The following is a 13,492-nucleotide window of genomic DNA, read 5'->3' as shown; positions in this document are numbered from 1 at the left end:
TTGGGGGGGGGAGGGGGGCATGATCCTGGAGTTTTTGTGTTGTTTTTGACGTGTTTTGGGGTCTCCAATGTGTTTCATTTGGTTTTCCATGGTCATCGTGTTGTAAAAGTGTAAATTGTGGGTTTTGGAGAACTTCAGGTAGGTTTAGGGGGAGTTTTCACGTGGATTCATGGTATTTGGGGTTTTCTTCTTTTTGGGGGAGTGATCCTCTTGTTTCTTCGGGTGATTTTGAAGTGTTTTGGGGTTTCCGTTGCGTTTCGTTGAATTCCTAATGCGTTTTATGGTGGTTGGGAGTGTGCTTTGGGATTAGGAGAACATCAGGTAGGTTTAGGGTGTCCTTGGGGTGGATCTATGGTATTTGGGGTTTTCTTCTATTTTTGGCGTGATCCTGTTCTTTTTTTGGGGTGTTTTTGACGTGTTTTGGGGTCTATGTTGGGTTTTGTTTGGTTCTCGTTGGTCATCATGGTGGAAAAGGGTAAATTGTGGGTTTTGGAGAACATCAGGTAGGTGTTGGGTGGTTTTGGGGTGGATCTATGGTTTTGGTGTATTTTCTTCCAGTTTTGGGGGTGATGCCGATATTTTTTGGGGTGTTTTTGACGTGTTTTGGGGTCTCCATTAGGTTTTGTTGGGTTCTTGTTTGTCATTATGTTAAATAGGAGTGGATTGTGGGTTTTGGAGAACATCAGGTAGGTTTAGGGTGGTTTTGGGGTGGATCTATGGTTTTGGCGGATTTTCTTCCAGTTTTGGGGGTGATGCCATTCTTGTTTGGGGTGCTTTTGACGTTTTTTGGGGTCTCTGTTGGGTTTTGTTGGGTTCTCGTTGGTCATCGTGTTGGAAAAGGGTAAATTGTGGGTTTTGGAGAACATCAGTTAGGTTTAGGGAGGTTTTTGTGGTGGATCTATGGTTTTGGCGTATTTTCTTCGAGTTTTGGGGGTGATGCCGATATTTTTGGGGTGTTTTTGACGTGTTTTGGGGTCTCCATTAGGTTTTGTTGTGTTCTTGTTTGTCATTATGTTAAATAGGAGTGGATTGTGGGTTTTGGAGAAGATCAGGTAGGTTTAGGGAGGTTTGGGGTGGATCTATGGTTTTGGCGGATTTTCTTCCAGTTTTGGGGGTGATGCCGTTCTTGTTTGGGGTGTTTTTGACGTTTTTTGGGGTCTCTGTTGGGTTTGTTGGGTTTCTCGTTTCGTCATCGTGTTGGAAAAAAGGTAAAATTGTGGGTTTTTGGAGAACATCAGGTAGTTTTAGGGTGGTTTTGGGTGGATCTATGGTTTTGGGGGATTTTCTTCCAGTTTTGGGGGTGATGCCGTTCTTGTTTGGGGTGTTTTTTGACGTTTTTGGGGTCTCTGTTGGGTTTTTGTTGGGTTCTCGTTGGTCATCGTGTTGGAAAAGGGTAAATTGTGGGTTTTGGAGAACATCAGGTAGGTGTAGGGTGGTTTTGGGGTGGATCTATGGTTTTGGCGGATTTTCTTCCAGTTTTGGGGTGATGCCATTTTTTGTTTGGGGTGTTTTTTAATGTTTTTGGGGTCTCTGTTTGGTTTTGGTTTCTCGTTGGTCATCGTGTTGTAAAAGTGTAAATTGTGGGTTTTGGAGAACATCAGGTAGGTGTTGGGTGTTTTTGGGGTGGATCTATGGTTTTGGCGGATTTTCTTCCAGTTTTGGGGGTGATGCCGTTCTTGTTTGGGGTGTTTTTGACGTTTTTTGGGGTCTCTGTTGGGTTTTGTTGGGTTCTCGTTGGTCATCGTGTTGGAAAAGAGTAAATTGTGGGTTGTGGAGAACATCAGGTAGGTTTAGGGTGGTTTTGGGGTGGATCTATGGTACTCAGAGTTTTTTGTTTTTTTTTTTTTGGGGGGGGGGGATGATCCTGGACTTTTTGTGTTGTTTTTGACGTGTTTTGGGGTCTCCATTAGGTTTTGTTGGGTTCTTGTTGGTCATTATGTTAAATAGGTGTGGATTGTGGGTTTTGGAGAACATCAGGTAAATTTAGGGTGGTTTTGGGGTGGATCTATGGTTTTGGCGGATTTTCTTCCAGTTTTGGGTGTGATGCCGTTCTTGTTTGGGGTGCTTTTGACGTTTTTTGGGGTCTCTGTTGGGTTTTGTTGTGTTCTCGTTGGTCATCATAGTGGAAAAGTGTAAATTGTGGGTTTTGGAGAACATCAGGTAGGTTATGGGTGGTTTTGGGGTGGATCTATGGTTTTGGTGTATTTTCTTCCAGTTTTGGGGGTGATGCCGATATTTTTTGGGGTGTTTTTGACGTGTTTTGGTGTCTCCATTAGGTTTTGTTGTGTTCTTGTTTGTCATTATGTTAAATAGGAGTGGATTGTGGGTTTTGGAGAAGATCAGGTAGGTTTCGGGTGGTTTTGGGTTGGATCTATGGTTTTGGCGTATTTTCATCCAGTTTTGGGGGTGATGCCATTTTTGTTTGGTTTTTTTTTTAAGGTTTTTGGGGTCTCTGTTTTGATTTGTTGGGTTCTCGTTGGTCATCATGGTGGAAAAGTGTAAATTGTGGGTTTTGTAGAACATCAGGTAGGTTTCGGGTGGTTTTGGGGTGGATATATGGTACTCAGTTGTTTTTTTTTTTGGGGGGGGGAGGGGGGTATGATCCTGGAGTTTTTGTGTTGTTTTTGACGTGTTTTGGGGTCTCCATTGTGTTTCATTTGGTTTTCCATGGTCATCGTGTTGTAAAAGTGTAAATTGTGGGTTTTGGAGAACTTCAGGTAGGTTTAGGGGGAGTTTTCACGTGGATTCATGGTATTTGGGGTATTCTTCTTTTTGGGGGAGTGATCCTCTTGTTTCTTCGGGTGATTTTGAAGTGTTTTGGGGTTTCCGTTGCGTTTCGTTGAATTCCTAATGTGTTTTATGGTGGTTGGGAGTGTGCTTTGGGATTAGGAGAACATCAGGTAGGTTTAGGGTGTCCTTGGGGTGGATCTATGGTATTTGGGGTTTTCTTCTATTTTTTGGCGTGATCCTGTTCTTTTTTGGGGTGTTTTTGTCTTGTTTTGGGGTGTCTGTTGGGTTTTGTTGTGTTCTCGTTGGTCATCATGGTGGAAAAGGGTAAATTGTGGGTTTTGGAGAACATCAGTTAGGTTTAGGGTGGTTTTGGGGTGGATCTGTAGTTTTGGCGTATTTTCTTCCAGTTTTTGGGGTGATGCCGTTTTTGTTTGGGGTGCTTTTGACGTTTTTTGGGGTCTCTGTTGGGTTTTGTTGCGTTCTCGTTGGTCATCGTTTTGGAAAAATATAAATTGTGGGTTTTGGAGAACATCAGGTAGGTTTAGGGTGGTTTTGGGGTGGATCTATGGTTTTGGCATATTTTCTTCCAGTTTTGGGGGTGATGCCGTTCTTGTTTGGGGTGTTTTTGACGTTTTTTGGGGTCTCTGTTGGGTTTTGTTGGGTTCTCGTTGGTCATCGTGTTGGAAAAGGGTAAATTGTGGGTTTTGGAGAACATCAGGTAGGTGTAGGGTGGTTTTGGGGTGGATCTATGGTTTTGGGGGATTTTCTTCCAGTTTTGGGGGTGATGCCATTTTTGTTTGGGGTGTTTTTTAATGTTTTTGGGGTCTCTGTTTGGTTTTGTTGGGTTCTCGTTGGTCATCATGGTGGAAAAGTGTAAATTGTGGGTTTTGTAGAACATCAGGTAGGTTTAGGGTTGTTTTGGGGTGGATATATGGTACTCAGTTGTTTTTTTTTTTTGGGGGGGAGGGGGGCATGATCCTGGAGTTTTTGTGTTGTTTTTGACGTGTTTTGGGGTCTCCAATGTGTTTCATTTGGTTTTCCATGGTCATCGTGTTGTAAAAGTGTAAATTGTGGGTTTTGGAGAACTTCAGGTAGGTTTAGGGGGGAGTTTTCACGTGGATTCATGGTATTTGGGGTTTTCTTCCTTTTTGGGGGAGTGATCCTCTTGTTTCTTCGGGTGATTTTGAAGTGTTTTGGGGTTTCCGTTGCGTTTCGTTGAATTCCTAATGTGTTTTATGGTGGTTGGGAGTGTGCTTTGGGGATTAGGAGAACATCAGGTAGGTTTAGGGTGTTCTTGGGGTGGATCTATGGTATTTGGGGTTTTCTTCTATTTTTTGGCGTGATCCTGTTCTTTTTTGGGGTGTTTTTGACGTGTTTGGGGTCTTTGTTGGGTTTTGTTGGGTTCTCGTTGGTCATCATGGTGGAAAAGGGTAAATTGTGGGTTTTGGAGAACATCAGGTAGGTTATGGGTGGTTTTGGGGTGGATCTATGGTTTTGGTGTATTTTCTTCCAGTTTTGGGGGTGATGCCGATATTTTTTGGGGGTGTTTTTGACGTGTTTTGGGGTCTCCATTAGGTTTTGTTGGGTTCTTGTTTGTCATTATGTTAAATAGGAGTGGATTGTGGGTTTTGGAGAACATCAGGTAGGTTTAGGGTGGTTTTGGGGTGGATCTATGGTTTTGGCGTATTTTCTTCCAGTTTTGGGGGTGATGCCGTTCTTGTTTGGGGTGTTTTTGACGTTTTTTGGGGTCTCTGTTGGGTTTTGTTGGGTTCTCGTTGGTCATCGTGTTGGAAAAGGGTAAATTGTGGGTTTTGGAGAACATCAGGTAGGAGTTGGGTGGTTTTGGGGTGGATCTATGGTTTTGGGGGATTTTCTTCCAGTTTTGGGGGTGATGCCATTTTTGTTTGGGGTGTTTTTTAATGTTTTTGGGGTCTCTGTTTGGGTTTTGTTGGGTTTTCGTTGGTCATCATGGTGGAAAAGTGTAAATTGTGGGTTTTGTAGAACATCAGGTAGGTTTAGGGTGGTTTTGGGGTGGATATATGTACTCAGTTGTTTTTTTTTTTTGGGGGGGAGGGGGGCATGATCCTGGAGTTTTTGTGTTGTTTTTGACGTGTTTTGGGGTCTCCATTGTGTTTCATTTGGTTTTCCATGGTCATCGTGTTGTAAAAGTGTAAATTGTGGGTTTTGGAGAACTTCAGGTAGGTTTAGGGGGAGTTTTCCACGTGGATTCATGGTATTTGGGGTTTTCTTCTTTTTGGGGGAGTGATCCTCTTGTTTCTTCGGGTGATTTTGAAGTGTTTTGGGGTTTCCGTTGCGTTTCGTTGAATTCCTAATGCGTTTTATGGTGGTTGGGAGTGTGCTTTGGGATTAGGAGAACATCAGGTAGGTTTAGGGTGTCCTTGGGGTGGATCTATGGTATTTGGGGTTTTCTTCTATTTTTTGGCGTGATCCTGTTCTTTTTTGGGGTGTTTTGGACGTGTTTTGGGGTCTTTGTTGGGTTTTGTTGGGTTCTCGTTGGTCATCATGGTGGAAAGGGTAAATTGTAGGTTTGGAGAACATCAGGTAGGTTTAGGGTGGTTTTGGGGTGGATCTATGGTTTTGGGGGATTTTCTTCCAGTTTTGGGGGTGATGCCGATATTTTTGGGGGTGTTTTTGACGTGTTTTGGGGTCTCCATTAGGTTTTGTTGTGTTCTTGTTTGTCATTATGTTAAATAGGAGTGGATTGTGGGTTTTGGAGAAGATCAGGTAGGTTTAGGGTGGTTTGGGGTGGATCTATGGTTTTGGGGGATTTTCTTCCAGTTTTGGGGGTGATGCCATTCTTGTTTGGGGTGTTTTTGACGTTTTTTGGGGTCTCTGTTGGGTTTTGTTGGGTTCTCGTTGGTCATCGTGTTGGAAAAGGGTAAATTGTGGGTTTTGGAGAACATCAGTTAGGTTTAGGGTGGTTTTGGGGTGGATCTATGGTTTTGGCGGATTTTCTTCCAGTTTTGGGGGTGATGCCGATATTTTTGGGGGTGTTTTTGACGTGTTTTGGGGTCTCCATTAGGTTTTGTTGTGTTCTTGTTTGTCATTATGTTAAATAGGAGTGGATTGTGGGTTTTGGAGAAGATCAGGTAGGTTTAGTGAGGTTTTGGGGTGGATCTATGGTTTTGGCGGATTTTCTTCCAGTTTTGGGTGTGATGCCGTTCTTGTTTGGGGTGTTTTTGACGTTTTTTGGGGTCTCTGTTGGGTTTTGTTGGGTTCTCGTTGGTCATCGTGTTGGAAAAGGGTAAATTGTGGGTTTTGGAGAACATCAGGTAGGTGTAGGGTGGTTTTGGGGTGGATCTATGGTTTTGGTGTATTTTCTTCCAGTTTTGGGGGTGATGCCGTTCTTGTTTAGGGTGTTTTTGACGTTTTTTGGGGTCTCTGTTGGGTTTTGTTGGGTTCTCGTTGGTCATCGTGTTGGAAAAGGGTAAATTGTGGGTTTTGGAGAACATCAGGTAGGTGTTGCGTGGTTTTGGGGTGGATCTATGGTTTTGGGGGATTTTCTTCCAGTTTTGGGGGTGATGCCATTTTTGTTTGGGGTGTTTTTTAATGTTTTTGGGGTCTCTGTTTGGTTTTGTTGGGTTCTCGTTGGTCATCATGGTGGAAAAGTGTAAATTGTGGGTTTTGTAGAACATCAGGTAGGTTTAGGGTTGTTTTGGGGTGGATATATGGTACTCAGTTGTTTTTTTTTTTTTGGGGGGAGGGGGGGATGATCCTGGACTTTTTGTGTTGTTTTTGACGTGTTTTGGGGTCTCCATTGTGTTTCATTTGGTTTTCCATGGTCATCGTGTTGTAAAAGTGTAAATTGTGGGTTTTGGAGAACTTCAGGTAGGTTTAGGGGGAGTTTTCACGTGGATTCATGGTATTTGGGGTTTTCTTCTTTTTGGGGGAGTGATCCTGTTGTTTCTTCGGGTGATTTTGAAGTGTTTTGGGGTTTCCGTTGCGTTTCGTTGAATTCCTAATGTGTTTTATGGTGGTTGGGAGTGTGCTTTGGGCTTAGGAGGACATCAGGTAGTTTTAGGGTGTCCTTGGGGTGGATCTATGGTATTTGGGGTTTTCTTCTATTTTTTGGCGTGATCCTGTTCTTTTTTGGGTTGTTTTTGACGTTTTTTTGGGGTCTTTGTTGGGTTTTGTTGGGTTCTCGTTGGTCATCATGGTGGAAAAGGGTAAATTGTAGGTTTTGGAGAACATCAGGTAGGTTTAGGGTGGTTTTGGGGTGGATCTATGGTTTTGGGAGATTTTCTTCCAGTTTTGGGGGTGATGCCATTCTTGTTTGGGGTGTTTTTGACGTTTTTTGGGGTCTCTGTTGGGTTTTGTTGGGTTCTCGTTGGTCATCGTGTTGGAAAAGGGTAAATTGTGGGTTTTGGAGAACATCAGGTAGGTTTAGGGTGGTTTTGGGGTGGATCTATGGTTTTGGTGTATTTTCTTCCAGTTTTGGGGGTGATGCCGATATTTTTTGGGGTATTTTTGACGTGTTTTGGGGTCTCCATTAGGTTTTGTTGTGTTCTTGTTTGTCATTATGTTAAATAGGAGTGGATTGTGGGTTTTGGAGAAGATCAGGTAGGTTTAGGGTGGTTTTGGCGGATTTTCTTCCAGTGTTGCGTGGTTTTGGGGTGGATCTATGGTTTTGGGGGATTTTCTTCCAGTTTTGGGGGTGATGCCATTTTTGTTTGGGGTGTTTTTTAAGGTTTTTGGGGTCTCTGTTTGGTTTTGTTGGGTTCTCGTTGGTCATCATGGTGGAAAAGTGTAAATTGTGGGTTTTGTAGAACATCAGGTAGGTTTAGGGTGGTTTTGGGGTGGATATATGGTACTCAGTTGTTTTTTTTTTTTGGGGGGGAGGGGGGCATGATCCTGGAGTTTTTGTGTTGTTTTTGACGTGTTTTGGGGTCTCCATTGTGTTTCATTTGGTTTTCCATGGTCATCGTGTTGTAAAAGTGTAAATTGTGGGTTTTGGAGAACTTCAGGTAGGTTTAGGGGGAGTTTTCACGTGGATTCATGGTATTTGGGGTATTCTTCTTTTTGGGGAGTGATCCTCTTGTTTCTTCGGGTGATTTTGAAGTGTTTTGGGGTTTCCGTTGCGTTTCGTTGAATTCCTAATGTGTTTTATGGTGGTTGGGAGTGTGCTTTGGGATTAGGAGAACATCAGGTAGGTTTAGGGTGGTTTTGGGATTGGATCCCTGCTTTTTGGAGATTTTCTTCCAGTTTTGGGGATGATTCCGTTCTTGTTTGGGTTGTTTTTGACGTGTTTTGGGGTCTCTGTTGGGTTCCGTTGGGTTTTCCGTGGTCATCATAATGGAAAAGGGTAAATTGCTGGTTTTGGAGAACTTCAGGTAGGTTTAGGGGGAGTTTTCACGTGGATTCATGGTATTTGGGGTTTGCTTCTTTTGGGGGGAGTGATCCTCTTGTTTCTTCGGGTGATTTTGAAGTGTTTTGGTTTTTCCGTTGCGTTTCATTGAGTTCCTAATGTGTTTTATGGTGGTTGGGAGTGTGCTTTGGGCTTAGGAGAACATCAGGTAGGTTTAGGGTGTCCTTGGGGTGGATCTATGGTATTTGGGGTTTTCTTCTATTTTTTGGCGTGATCCTGTTCTTTTTTGGGTTGTTTTTGACGTGTTTTGGGGTCTTTGTTGGGTTTTGTTGGGTTCTCGTTGGTCATCGTGTTGTAAAAGTGTAAATTGTGGGTTTTGGAGAACATCAGGTAGGTTTAGGGTGGTTTTGGGGTGGATCTATGGTTTTGGCGGATTTTCTTCCAGTTTTGGGGGTGATGCCGTTCTTGTTTGGGGTGTTTTTGACGTTTTTTGGGGTCTCTGTTGGGTTTTGTTGGGTTCTCGTTGGTCATCGTGTTGGAAAAGGGTAAATTGTGGGTTTTGGAGAACATCAGGTAGGTGTTGCGTGGTTTTGGGGTGGATCTATGGTTTTGGGGGATTTTCTTCCAGTTTTGGGGGTGATGCCGTTTTTGTTTGGGGTGTTTTTTAAGGTTTTTGGGGTCTCTGTTTGGTTTTGTTGGGTTCTCGTTGGTCATCATGGTGGAAAAGTGTAAATTGTGGGTTTTGTAGAACATCAGGTAGGTTTAGGGTGGTTTTGGGGTGGATATATGGTACTCAGTTGTTTTTTTTTTTTTTGGGGGGAGGGGGGCATGATCCTGGAGTTTTTGTGTTGTTTTTGACGTGTTTTGGGGTCTCCATTGTGTTTCATTTGGTTTTCCATGGTCATCGTGTTGTAAAAGTGTAAATTGTGGGTTTTGGAGAACTTCAGGTAGGTTTAGGGGGAGTTTTCACGTGGATTCATGGTATTTGGGGTTTTCTTCTTTTTGGGGGAGTGATCCTCTTGTTTCTTCGGGTGATTTTGAAGTGTTTTGGGGTTTCCGTTGCGTTTCGTTGAATTCCTAATGTGTTTTATGGTGGTTGGGAGTGTGCTTTGGGCTTAGGAGGACATCAGGTAGTTTTAGGGGGTCCTTGGGGTGGATCTATGGTATTTGGGGTTTTCTTCTATTTTTTGGCGTGATCCTGTTCTTTTTTGGGGTGTTTTTGACGTGTTTTGGGGTCTTTGTTGGGTTTTGTTGGGTTCTCGTTGGTCATCATGGTGGAAAAGGGTAAATTGTGGGTTTTGGAGAAGATCAGGTAGGTTTAGGGTGGTTTTGGGGTGGATCTATGGTTTTGGTGTATTTTCTTCCAGTTTTGGGGGTGATGCCATTCTTGTTTGGGGTGTTTTTGACGTTTTTTGGGGTCTCTGTTGGGTTTTGTTGGGTTCTCGTTGATCATCGTGTTGGAAAAGGGTAAATTGTGGGTTTTGGAGAACATCAGGTAGGTTTAGGGTGGTTTTGGGGTGGATCTATGGTTTTGGTGTATTTTCTTCCAGTTTTGGGGGTGATGCCGATATTTTTTGGGGTATTTTTGACGTGTTTTGGTGTCTCCATTAGGTTTTGTTGTGTTCTTGTTTGTCATTATGTTAAATAGGAGTGGATTGTGGGTTTTGGAGAAGATCAGGTAGGTTTAGGGTGGTTTTGGCGGATTTTCTTCCAGTGTTGCGTGGTTTTGGGGTGGATCTATGGTTTTGGGGGATTTTCTTCCAGTTTTGGGGGTGATGCCATTTTTGTTTGGGGTGTTTTTTAAGGTTTTTGGGGTCTCTGTTTGGTTTTGTTGGGTTCTCGTTGGTCATCATGGTGGAAAAGTGTAAATTGTGGGTTTTGTAGAACATCAGGTAGGTTTAGGGTTGTTTTGGGGTGGATATATGTTACTCAGTTGTTTTTTTTTTTTTGGGGGGAGGGGGGCATGATCCTGGAGTTTTTGTGTTGTTTTTGACGTGTTTTGGGGTCTCCATTGTGTTTCATTTGGTTTTCCATGGTCATCGTGTTGTAAAAGTGTAAATTGTGGGTTTTGGAGAACTTCAGGTAGGTTTAGGGGGAGTTTTCACGTGGATTCATGGTATTTGGGGTTTTCTTCTTTTTGGGGGAGTGATCCTCTTGTTTCTTCGGGTGATTTTGAAGTGTTTTGGGGTTTCCGTTGCGTTTCGTTGAATTCCTAATGCGTTTTATGGTGGTTGGGAGTGTGCTTTGGGATTAGGAGAACATCAGGTAGGTTTAGGGTGTCCTTGGGGTGGATCTATGGTATTTGGGGTTTTCTTCTATTTTTTGGCGTGATCCTGTTCTTTTTTGGGGTGTTTTTGACGTGTTTTGGGGTCTTTGTTGGGTTTTGTTGGGTTCTCGTTGGTCATCATGGTGGAAAAGGGTAAATTGTGGGTTTTGGAGAAGATCAGGTAGGTTTAGGGTGGTTTTGGGGTGGATCTATGGTTTTGGTGTATTTTCTTCCAGTTTTGGGGGTGATGCCGATATTTTTTGGGGTGTTTTTGACGTGTTTTGGTGTCTCCATTAGGTTTTGTTGGGTTCTTGTTTGTCATTATGTTAAATAGGAGTGGATTGTGGGTTTTGGAGAACATCAGGTAGGTTTCGGGTGGTTTTGGGGTGGATCTATGGTTTTGGGGGATTTTCTTCCAGTTTTGGGGGTGATGCCATTCTTGTTTGGGGTGCTTTTGACGTTTTTTGGGGTCTCTGTTGGGTTTTGTTGGGTTCTCGTTGGTCATCGTGTTGGAAAAGGGTAAATTGTGGGTTTTGGAGAACATCAGTTAGGTTTAGGGAGGTTTTGGGGTGGATCTATTGTTTTGGCGTATTTTCTTCCAGTTTTGGGGGTGATGCCGTTCTTGTTTGGGGTGTTTTTGACGTTTTTTGGGGTCTCTGTTGGGTTTTGTTGTGTTCTCGTTGGTCATCGTGTTGGAAAAAGTTAAATTGTGGGTTTTGTAGAACATCAGGTAGGTTTAGGGTGGTTTGGGGTGGATATATGGTACTCAGTTGTTTTTTTTTTTTGGGGGGGAGGGGGGCATGATCCTGGAGTTTTTGTGTTGTTTTTGACGTGTTTTGGGGTCTCCATTGTGTTTCATTTGGTTTTCCATGGTCATCGTGTTGTAAAAGTGTAAATTGTGGGTTTTGGAGAACTTCAGGTAGGTTTAGGGGGAGTTTTCACGTGGATTCATGGTATTTGGGGTTTTCTACTTTTTGGGGGAGTGATCCTGTTGTTTCTTCGGGTGATTTTGAAGTGTTTTGGGGTTTCCGTTGCGTTTCGTTGAATTCCTAATGCGTTTTATGGTGGTTGGGAGTGTGCTTTGGGATTAGGAGAACATCAGGTAGGTTTAGGGTGTCCTTGGGGTGGATCTATGGTATTTGGGGTTTTCTTCTATTTTTTGGCGTGATCCTGTTCTTTTTTGGGGTGTTTTGGACGTGTTTTGGGGTCTTTGTTGGGTTTTGTTGGGTTCTCGTTGGTCATCATGGTGGAAAAGTGTAAATTGTGGGTTTTGGAGAACATCAGGTAGGTTTAGGGTGGTTTTGGGGTGGATCTATGGTTTTGGGGGATTTTCTTCCAGTTTTGGGGGTGATGCCGATATTTTTGGGGGTGTTTTTGACGTGTTTTGGGGTCTCCATTAGGTTTTGTTGTGTTCTTGTTTGTCATTATGTTAAATAGGTGTGGATTGTGGGTTTTGGAGAAGATCAGGTAGGTTTAGGGTGGTTTTGGGGTGGATCTATGGTTTTGGGGGATTTTCTTCCAGTTTTGGGGGTGATGCCATTCTTGTTTGGGGTGTTTTTGACGTTTTTTGGGGTCTCTGTTGGGTTTTGTTGGGTTCTCGTTGGTCATCGTGTTGGAAAAGGGTAAATTGTGGGTTTTGGAGAACATCAGGTAGGTTTAGGGTGGTTTTGGGGTGGATCTATGGTTTTGGCGTATTTCCTTCCAGTTTTGGGGGTGATACCGATATTTTTTGGGGTGTTTTTGACGTGTTTTGGGGTCTCCATTAGGTTTTGTTGTGTTCTTGTTGGTCATTATGTTAAATAGGTGTGGATTGTGGGTTTTGGAGAACATCAGTTAGGTTTAGGGTGGTTTTGGGGTGGATCTATGGTTTTGGGGGATTTTCTTCCAGTTTTGGGGATGATGCCGTTCTTGTTTGGGGTGCTTTTGACGTTTTTTGGGGTCTCTGTTGGGTTTTGTTGTGTTCTCGTTGGTCATCGTGTTGGAAAAGGGTAAATTGTGGGTTTTGGAGAACATCAGGTAGGTGTTGCGTGGTTTTGGGGTGGATCTATGGTTTTGGGGGATTTTCTTCCAGTTTTTGGGGTGATGCCGATATTTTTTGTGGTGTTTTTGACGTGTTTTGGGGGCTCCATTAGGTTTTGTTGGGTTCTTGTTTGTCATTATGTTAAATAGGAGTGGATTGTGGGTTTTGGAGAAGATCAGGTAGGTTTAGGGTGGTTTTGGCGTGGATCTATGGTTTTGGCGGATTTTCTTCGAGTTTTGGGGGTGATGCCGTTCTTGTTTGGGGTGTTTTTGACGTTTTTTGGGGTCTCTGTTGGGTTTTGTTGGGTTCTCGTTGGTCATCGTGTTGGAAAAGGGTAAATTGTGGGTTTTGGAGAACATCAGGTATGTTTAGGGTGGTTTTGGGGTGGATCTATGGTTTTGGCGGATTTTCTTCCAGTTTTGGGGGTGATGCCATTTTTGTTTGGGGTGTTTTTTAAGGTTTTTGGGGTCTCTGTTGGGTTTTGTTGGGTTCTCGTTGGTCATCGTGTTGGAAAAGTGTAAATTGTAGGTTTTGGAGAACATCAGGTAGGTGTTGCGTGGTTTTGGGGTGGATCTATGGTTTTGGGGGATTTTCTTCCAGTTTTGGTGGTAATGCCATTTTTGTTTAGGGTGTTTTTTAATGTTTTTGGTGTCTCTGTTTGGTTTTGTTGGGTTCTAGTTGGTCATCGTGTTGTAAAAGTGTAAGTTGTGAGTTTTGGAGAAGATCAGGTAGGTTTAGGGTGGTTTTGGGGTGGATCTATGGTTTTGGCGGATTTTCTTCCAGTTTTGGGGGTGATGCCGTTTTTGTTTGGGGTGTTTTTGACGTTTTTTGGGGTCTCTGTTGTGTTTTGTTGGGTTCTCGTTGGTCATCGTTTTGGAAAAATGTAAATTGTGGGTTTTGGAGAACATCAGTTAGGTTTAGGGTGGTTTTGGGGTGGATCTATGGTTTTGGGGGATTTTCTTCCAGTTTTGGGGGTGATGCCATTCTTGTTTTGGGGTGCTTTTGACGTTTTTTGGGGTCTCTGTTGGGTTTTGTTGGGTTCTCGTTGTTCATCGTGTTGGAAAAGTGTAAATTGTGGGTTTTGGAGAACATCAGGTAGGTTTAGGGTGGTTTTGGGGTGGATCTATTGTTTTGGCGTATTTTCTTCCAG

The 13,492-nt window shown here is 43.2% G+C and overlaps 1 long non-coding RNA gene across 1 annotated transcript in view; it reads left to right on the top strand.

Moving 5' to 3' along the window:
* Positions 1 to 8,871, top strand: part of LOC309891201 — a 58,353-nt gene extending 49,482 nt beyond the window's left edge. The window contains exon 3 of the long non-coding RNA XR_014319481.1: positions 8,817 to 8,871. This is a non-coding gene — a long non-coding RNA (uncharacterized lncRNA). The remainder of the gene's footprint in view (positions 1 to 8,816) is intronic.
* The last annotated feature ends 4,621 nt before the right edge of the window (positions 8,872 to 13,492 follow it).

The sequence above is a fragment of the Aythya marila genome (genome assembly GCF_965140915.1).
Source record: "Aythya marila genome assembly, contig: HAP1_HAP1_SCAFFOLD_297, whole genome shotgun sequence".
Lineage (NCBI taxonomy): Eukaryota > Metazoa > Chordata > Aves > Anseriformes > Anatidae > Aythya > Aythya marila.
Note: the sequence above shows the minus strand (reverse complement) of the source record. Positions and strands in the feature narration are given on the sequence as shown.